Raw genomic sequence first — 9,949 nt, 5'->3', positions numbered from 1 at the left:
TTTTGCTGAATAATTCTCCCATTTTTTCTTTCCTAACCAACCCGTCAAAATTCAAATGATACTCAAAACTAAACGATTTTTCTTCGAGAAGCCTCCTAACCCACTGAAATGCACTAGGTGGTTAGAAAGATAACCATGAGAAAATGTTTCAAAGCCTACCCAATTAGCAACCAATGACCATAATCTTTCAAAAAAACCAATGCTGACAAATAAATGGTCTCTGTCTTCATTCACACCACACCCTTTTGATCATTTTAATTCTAATCAAATTAATTTTAATCCAAATTTCATAAAAACTAACGTTTGTAATTTATACGCATTAACGCAATAAGACAGGCACTCGTCTAAACGCTAGTACAAAGAAAATATTTGAGTTTGCGCTGAATTTTTCTCTTTCCAATTTTACCCTTCATTTAAAGTATTTTATTTACTATTTTATCTTTTTTATAACATTATTTAAACTATTAATTAAAAAATAGATAAATGTCATTAAAAAGACCCACAACCATAGAAACAATATTATATTAAAAATATATAAAGGAAATATGAGATTTTGGGATGGATGTTTCATTATTCCAATTATACCCTTAAGCAACTTTTCTTATAATAATGTTATATTGTTCGTGTCATTGAAAAAGACAAAATTTTATATTATATTTGCAACATTGTTGTGTAACTGAAAAAGATAAGTATGATTCGTTACAATAAGTGATGCTTATCGGATATAGTAAGTGTATCAGATCATTTAACAAGTAATAAAGTGATAAGTAGAATATCGTATCCACATGGATTGTCGTTTCGTCCAAACAATCCGCGTTACTTATTTTTGTAAGTTGACGATATAAAAGATAAGTGTAACACCCCGTTTTCCCAACATAAAAATTTCATTTAAAATCAGAGTATTTAATTCATAACGGAATGTCACACACTACTTTAACATCTCAAAACAGATAATAATAATTATCCTTCAAATTCAACATCATGAAAATCTTAAACTGTTGCAGCGGAAAATAGTTCAACATTTAAAAGTCTTGGCACGCAGGCCTTATTGGAAATTCTCATAAATTAGTCCATAAAAGAGACACGTAAGGAATAGAAGTAAAAGCAAGCCCCCATCCCGTTACGTATCAGAGCACCTAGACACCAAGTGAGGAGTCTACTCACGAACGCCTCTAATCTTTATTACCTGCACATTACCCACAGTCGAGGCAACATATACGCAGAAGGGGTGAGATTTTATAATCAATACATTAAGCATATAATCCAATAAAATGCATTTAACAACTTAAACATTAATATCATATCAACAATTAGCATATTTTTCATTTCATAACAAATACAATCATCAAATACCATTACTAATTTTCATCACAAATCATAATCAACTTAACACTTAACTTGACGACACAACTCATCTTTGACCATGCAACTCTATCAACTCAACAACAACTTAACAACGCAACTCTTCTTTGACCATGCAACTCTATCAACTCAACAACAACTTGACAACTTAAACATCATGAACTTCTTGATATGCAAATGCATGTGGTACCAATCAACAACAAAATGAGCATAATGGCTCTTCAACGTGTGAGCACAAAGGCTGCCGGGCCTAAAGCCCCCAACTTTAATGAGCACAAAGGCTGCCGGGCCTAAAGCCCCCAACTTTAATGAGCACAAAGGCTGCCGGGCCTAAAGCCCCCAACTTTAATGAGTATGCAATGAACTCAACTTCCAACAACTTAGACAACAACATAAACAACTCCTACGACTCATAATCATGGACCACTCCTTGAATTCTACAACATAGACCGACTCATGCAACTTCAAGACACTAACAGTCAAAAGCAGGGAACAGCAGCAAGATACAACATTTAATAACATTTGAATGCGTTAACATCATCTAAGGTATGAATTACATCAACATAAATACCATAAAGCATCATTATAACATTCATGCTACCACACTTCTAATCTCAGTCACCTGAACAAACTGCAGGGTCTATAAAAACATCCTAAACATCTCTCTTAATTAATTCTAAGGTCAACTCAAGACTACACGTGCGAAGGGATCGCATCGGGACAATTTTGGGCAACTAACAGCCTAACTCGCAGTGGCGAGTAACTCTGCTCGCAATGGCGAGCAAAGCGTGCATTCTGGGTTCCTAAGTCCTTACTCGCAGTGGCGAGTTATTCTGCTCGCAGTTGCGAGCTTACAGGTCACTCGCAGTTGCGAGTTGCATTGCTCGCAGATGCGAGCTCTAGGTTCTAGCTCGCCGTTGCGAGTGTTCTTGCTCGCAGATGCGAGCGATGAATGTCAGTACGGCCAGAAACCTAAAAATCACAACTTTTCACCTATATTCATGATTCCTTCATCCAAATAGCATCTAATTATCATCTTAAGTCATATCTAAGGTCTGTACACTAATTTTGCATCAATCTAACATCTGTTCTTGATTCATTCATCAAAATTGATCCTAAACCTAATTCTCAATTCTCACCAAAACTTAACCTAATCATGCTAAATTCATCCTATAGAATTATACCCTTAATAATATTGAAAATTGGTCTCACCCTTACCTGATAATAGCAGAATCGCAGCCCTCCTTTGGTTCTTCTCTCTTTCTGACTTTTCTCCCTTTTTCTCCAAAAACGTACGTACTACTTTTCCTAACTTATGTCTGTCTATTTATCTCTCCTTTTTACTCTTCTCACTACTAATTGCTCATCTCACCACGCAGCCCAATCTTTAATATTTTTATTTTATTTCTCATATCTTATTTTATTTAATAATAAAATAAGTCACACCAACATAACAACTTCACAACATCAATATACTTCACGTCATTCTAGAAAATCACATAATTTATCTATAAATCATGCAAACTATTTAAATTCTTAAATCATATAAATATGTATATAAATAAATATATAAATCCTCATTAAATTAAGTAAATAATTAAGACGGGTGTTACAACTCTCCCCAACTTATAGAATTTTCGTCCTCGAAAATTTACCTCAAGCAAACAACTCTGGGTAAGACTCCATCATCTTACTCTCTAGCTCCCACGTCAAGCTTTCACCAGTAGTGCCGCTCCAAACAACTCTCACTAGAGGTATTTCTTTGCCTCTCAACGTCTTCATTTTGCGATCATCAATCCTCAAAGGTAAAGTCTCCACCGTAAGGTTGTCTCTAACTTGCACGTCATCACTCTGAATCACATGGGACGGGTCTGGAACATACTTCCTCAGCTGCGACACATGAAACACATCGTGCAAATTCGATAAATGCGGTGGTAAGCCAACTCTATAAGCCACCGTGCCAATTCTCTCAGATATCTGATAAGGACCAATAAACTTTGGAGTCAACTTCTTTGACTTCAATGCACGACCAACACCGGTCGTTGGGGTAACTCTCAAGAACACATGGTCTCCCTCTTGAAACTCAAGGTCTTTCTTACGCTTATCATGGTAACTCTTCTGTCGACTCTGCGACGCTTTCATCTTCTCTTGAATCATTTTCACCTTCTCAGTAGTCTGTTGAACAATTTCTGGTCCTAGAACCACACTTTCACCGGTCTCAAACCAACACAACGGAGTCCTACACCTCCGACCATACAAAGCCTCGAAAGGTGCCATCCCAATACTTGAATGATAGCTGTTATTATAAGTGAACTCTATCAATGGAAGATGACTATCCCAAGTCCCACCTTGCTCAAGTACACAAACTCTCAACAAGTCTTCGAGTGACTGAATTGTTCTTTCCGACTGACCATCTGTCTGAGGATGATAAGCCGAACTCAATCTCAACTTAGAGCCTAAAGCCTCTTGCAAACTCTTCCAAAATCTAGAAGTAAATCGTGGGTCTCTATCTGACACAATGCTCGAAGGAACACCATGCAGCTTCACAATGTCTCGAATATAAATATCTGCCAACTGAGCCACAGGAAAACTAATATTAATCGGAAGGAAATGTGCTGACTTCGTCAATCTGTCAACAATCACCCAAATTGCGTCATTCCCTTTAGGAGTATTTGGCAAACTCGTCACAAAATCCATGGATATACTATCCCATTTCCAATCTGGTACATCTAACGGTGTCATCAACCCAGCAGGTTTCTGATGCTCTACCTTCGACTTCTGACAAATCAAACAAGAGTACACAAATTGTGCCACATCACGTTTCAATCTTGACCACCAAAACAGCTTCTTTAAATCATGATACATCTTTGTAGCTCCCGGATGAATGCTCAAGCTACTCCTATGACTCTCTTCCAGAATCATCCTTTTTATCTCATCATTGTCTGTAATACAAATCCTACCTCGGAACCTCAACACACCTTGATCATCGACTTTAAAGTCGCCATCTTCAGTTTGATTACTAGCAACCAACAAGTCCACAAACTTAACATCAACCTTCTGTGCATCTCTAATACTTTTCAAGAAATCGTTATCAATTTTCAACATTCCTAACTTAACGCTCCGAGACGACATTTCACAAACTAAGCTCATATCTCTAAACTGTTCAAGTAATTCAAATTCCTTCACCATCATAGCAGACATATGTAAACTCTTCCTACTTAAGGCATCCGCAACAACATTAGCTTTACCCGGATGGTAATTCAAACTAAAGTCATAATCCTTCAACAATTCGAGCCACCGTCGCTGTCGCATATTCAATTCTTTCTGATCAAACAAATACTTCAAGCTCTTGTGATCACTAAACACCTCGAATCTCGAACCATACAAGTAGTGTCTCCAAATCTTAAGGACAAATACGACTGCAGCTAATTCAAGGTCATGAGTGGGATAGTTTCGTTCATGAGTTCTCAACTGTCTTGATGCATAAGCAACAACTTTACCATCTTGCATAAGCACACCGCCTAAACCCAATTTGGACGCATCACAATACACCGCAAAAGGTTCATCAGGTTTTGGCAAAATCAAAACTGGAGCCGTCGTCAAACGCTTCTTCAATTCATTAAAACTGTTCTCACAATGAACATCCCACACAAAGGTTTTACTTTTACACGTCAACTGAGTTAACGGAAGTGCCAACTTAGAAAATCCTTCTATAAATCTTCGATAGTATCCTGCCAAACCCAAAAAGCTTCTAATCTCTGTAACTGACTTAGGAGTCTCCCATTGTGATACTGCTTCAACTTTAGATGGGTCGACTGCAATACCACTACCAGAAATAACATGGCCCAGAAAACTTACCTCGTTCAACCAGAATTCACACTTAGACAATTTAGCATACAACTTCTTCTCTTTCAGCACTTGCAAAACGATTTTCAAATGTTCTGCATGTTCTTCTTCTGTCTTAGAGTAAATCAAAATATCATCGATGAACACAACCACAAAGCGATCCAAAAATGCATGGAAAATGCGATTCATATACTCCATAAACACGCCAGGCGCATTACTCACACCAAAAGGCATCACCTTATATTCATAATGACCATATCGCGTCCTAAAGGCCGTCTTCTGCATGTCTTCATCTTTTACTTTAATCTGATGATAACCCGACCTTAAATCAATCTTGCTGAACACACGTGCACCCACCAGCTGATCCATCAAATCATCAATTCTAGGAAGTGGATATCTATTCTTTATAGTTACTTTATTCAGTTGTCGATAATCAATGCACAACCTCATACTTCCATCTTTCTTCTTAACCAACAATACCGGCGCTCCCCAAGGTGAAACACTCGGTCTAATGAACTTCTTATCTAGCAATTCCTCCAACTGTTTCTTCAACTCAGCCAACTCAGAAGCTGACATACGATAAGGTGTCATAGACACAGGCTTCGTTCCCGGAACAAGGTCAATAGAAAATTCAACTTCTCTCTCCGGTGGTACATCAGGGATTTCATCAGGGAAAACTTCAGGAAAATCGCACACCACCTGCAACTTATCAATCACTGCTTGATTCTCCAAAGATAAGGATGCCATCAAGGAAAACATCAAGATCCCATCGCGTTCTAATTGCTTTAGCTGCTTAGTAGACAAAAATTCTGCTCCACTTTCCTCTTCAGCAGAAGAGAAACGCACCGACTTACTAAAACAATTAATGAGAACATGGTTGTACTCTAACCAGTTCATACCAAGAATTACATCCATTCCACTCAGAGGTAGACAAACTAAATCAATCTCAAAATCACGATCAAACATAGACAAAGGACATCGTAAACAGACAAGAGAAGTAGTCACCGAACCCTTAGCTGGAGTTTCGACGACCATTTCTCCACTCATATCAGACACAGCAAGACCCAACTTAGAAGCACAATCAAAAGCAACAAAACAATGTGTAGCACCAGTATCAATAATAGCAACTAAAGGAGTATTGTTAATATAACAAGTACCTCTGATCAAACGATCCTCATTTTCAGTCTGAGTACCAGTCAAAGCAAACACCTTCCCTCTAGTCTGAGTCTTCTTCGGATTCGTACACTGAGACCCAATATGACCCTCTTCTTTGCAGTTAAAACACACAATGTCCGCATGCTTACACTCTGCAAGTGTATGTCCTTTACTGCCACAACGAAAGCACCGTTTAATATCCTTAGTGCAAGCATTACTCTTATGGCCTTTCTCGCCACAAGTGTAACAAACAACCTCAGCACCAGTATCCTTCTTATTTGACCTCCTCTCATCATTAGCTCTTCCTTTTCCTTTGTCAGCAGGAGCACTGTAAGGCTTTGGGCGACTTTGTTGGCCCTTACCCCTCTTCTCACTCATAATCTTATAATGAGCTTTACTGTCATCTTCATAGATTCTGCATCTGCTCACCAAAGCAGAAAAGTCACGGATCTGTTGGTAACCAATGGCTCGCTTAATATCAGCACGCAAACCATTCTCGAACTTGATACACTTAGAGAACTCAGCATTGTCCCCAGTGTAGTGTGGATAGAACTGAGCCAGCTCCACAAACTTTGCTGCATACTCTGTCACCGACATGTTTCCTTGCTTCAGCTCAAGGAACTCGATCTCTTTTCTTCCGCGAACATCCTCAGGAAAATATCTGTTGAGGAACTCTCTCTTAAACACAGCCCAAGTAATAACTGCATCATCCTGCTCTAGGGTAGGTTGGAGGCTCACCCACCAGTCATCAGCTTCCTCAGCCAGCATATGCGTTCCAAAACGCACCTTCTGATCATCAGTACATTGCATAACTCTGAAAATTCTCTCAACCTCCTTGAGCCACGTCTGTGCTCCATCAGGGTCGTACCTTCCTTTGAAGGTAGGAGGATGATTTCTCAGAAAGGTCTCCAACATTCTCACATCAGCATTCGCACCAGCACCAGCATTTGGATGTTGTCCCACAGCTTGGGCTACAGCTTCCAAAGCAGCAGCAATCGCAGCATCATTTCTTCCAGCCATTCTAGTCCTCTTATAGCAAATAAGATTCACAGCCTCCAGGTCTCTTCTCTGCACAACACACAACATTTAGAATATCATAATAGTGGTATTCCAACTCCTAAAGACACAACTCGACTCACTACTTGGCCGGACGGACCGACCTGCTCTGATACCAATTGTAACACCCCGTTTTCCCAACATAAAAATTTCATTTAAAATCAGAGTATTTAATTCATAACGGAATGTCACACACTACTTTAACATCTCAAAACAAATAATAATAATTATCCTTCAAATTCAACATCATGAAAATCTTAAACTGTTGCAGCGGAAAATAGTTCAACATTTAAAAGTCTTGGCACGCAGGCCTTATTGGAAATTCTCATAAATTAGTCCATAAAAGAGACACGTAAGGAATAGAAGTAAAAGCAAGCCCCCATCCCGTTACGTATCAGAGCACCTAGACACCAAGTGAGGAGTCTACTCACGAACGCCTCTAATCTTTATTACCTGCACATTACCCACAGTCGAGGCAACATATACGCAGAAGGGGTGAGATTTTATAATCAATACATTAAGCATATAATCCAATAAAATGCATTTAACAACTTAAACATTAATATCATATCAACAATTAGCATATTTTTCATTTCATAACAAATACAATCATCAAATACCATTACTAATTTTCATCACAAATCATAATCAACTTAACACTTAACTTGACGACACAACTCATCTTTGACCATGCAACTCTATCAACTCAACAACAACTTAACAACGCAACTCTTCTTTGACCATGCAACTCTATCAACTCAACAACAACTTGACAACTTAAACATCATGAACTTCTTGATATGCAAATGCATGTGGTACCAATCAACAACAAAATGAGCATAATGGCTCTTCAACGTGTGAGCACAAAGGCTGCCGGGCCTAAAGCCCCCAACTTTAATGAGCACAAAGGCTGCCGGGCCTAAAGCCCCCAACTTTAATGAGCACAAAGGCTGCCGGGCCTAAAGCCCCCAACTTTAATGAGTATGCAATGAACTCAACTTCCAACAACTTAGACAACAACATAAACAACTCCTACGACTCATAATCATGGACCACTCCTTGAATTCTACAACATAGACCGACTCATGCAACTTCAAGACACTAACAGTCAAAAGCAGGGAACAGCAGCAAGATACAACATTTAATAACATTTGAATGCGTTAACATCATCTAAGGTATGAATTACATCAACATAAATACCATAAAGCATCATTATAACATTCATGCTACCACACTTCTAATCTCAGTCACCTGAACAAACTGCAGGGTCTATAAAAACATCCTAAACATCTCTCTTAATTAATTCTAAGGTCAACTCAAGACTACACGTGCGAAGGGATCGCATCGGGACAATTTTGGGCAACTAACAGCCTAACTCGCAGTGGCGAGTAACTCTGCTCGCAATGGCGAGCAAAGCGTGCATTCTGGGTTCCTAAGTCCTTACTCGCAGTGGCGAGTTATTCTGCTCGCAGTTGCGAGCTTACAGGTCACTCGCAGTTGCGAGTTGCATTGCTCGCAGATGCGAGCTCTAGGTTCTAGCTCGCCGTTGCGAGTGTTCTTGCTCGCAGATGCGAGCGATGAATGTCAGTACGGCCAGAAACCTAAAAATCACAACTTTTCACCTATATTCATGATTCCTTCATCCAAATAGCATCTAATTATCATCTTAAGTCATATCTAAGGTCTGTACACTAATTTTGCATCAATCTAACATCTGTTCTTGATTCATTCATCAAAATTGATCCTAAACCTAATTCTCAATTCTCACCAAAACTTAACCTAATCATGCTAAATTCATCCTATAGAATTATACCCTTAATAATATTGAAAATTGGTCTCACCCTTACCTGATAATAGCAGAATCGCAGCCCTCCTTTGGTTCTTCTCTCTTTCTGACTTTTCTCCCTTTTTCTCCAAAAACGTACGTACTACTTTTCCTAACTTATGTCTGTCTATTTATCTCTCCTTTTTACTCTTCTCACTACTAATTGCTCATCTCACCACGCAGCCCAATCTTTAATATTTTTATTTTATTTCTCATATCTTATTTTATTTAATAATAAAATAAGTCACACCAACATAACAACTTCACAACATCAATATACTTCACGTCATTCTAGAAAATCACATAATTTATCTATAAATCATGCAAACTATTTAAATTCTTAAATCATATAAATATGTATATAAATAAATATATAAATCCTCATTAAATTAAGTAAATAATTAAGACGGGTGTTACAACTCTCCCCAACTTATAGAATTTTCGTCCTCGAAAATTTACCTCAAGCAAACAACTCTGGGTAAGACTCCATCATCTTACTCTCTAGCTCCCACGTCAAGCTTTCACCAGTAGTGCCGCTCCAAACAACTCTCACTAGAGGTATTTCTTTGCCTCTCAACGTCTTCATTTTGCGATCATCAATCCTCAAAGGTAAAGTCTCCACCGTAAGGTTGTCTCTAACTTGCACGTCATCACTCTGAATCACATGGGACGGGTCTGGAACATACTTCCTCAGCTGCGACACAT

The sequence above is a fragment of the Medicago sativa genome, chromosome 7, assembly GCF_051527215.1.
Source record: "Medicago sativa cultivar Bolivia chromosome 7, Bolivia_mono, whole genome shotgun sequence".
NCBI lineage: Eukaryota > Viridiplantae > Streptophyta > Magnoliopsida > Fabales > Fabaceae > Medicago > Medicago sativa.
This window is presented reverse-complemented; position numbering follows the sequence as displayed.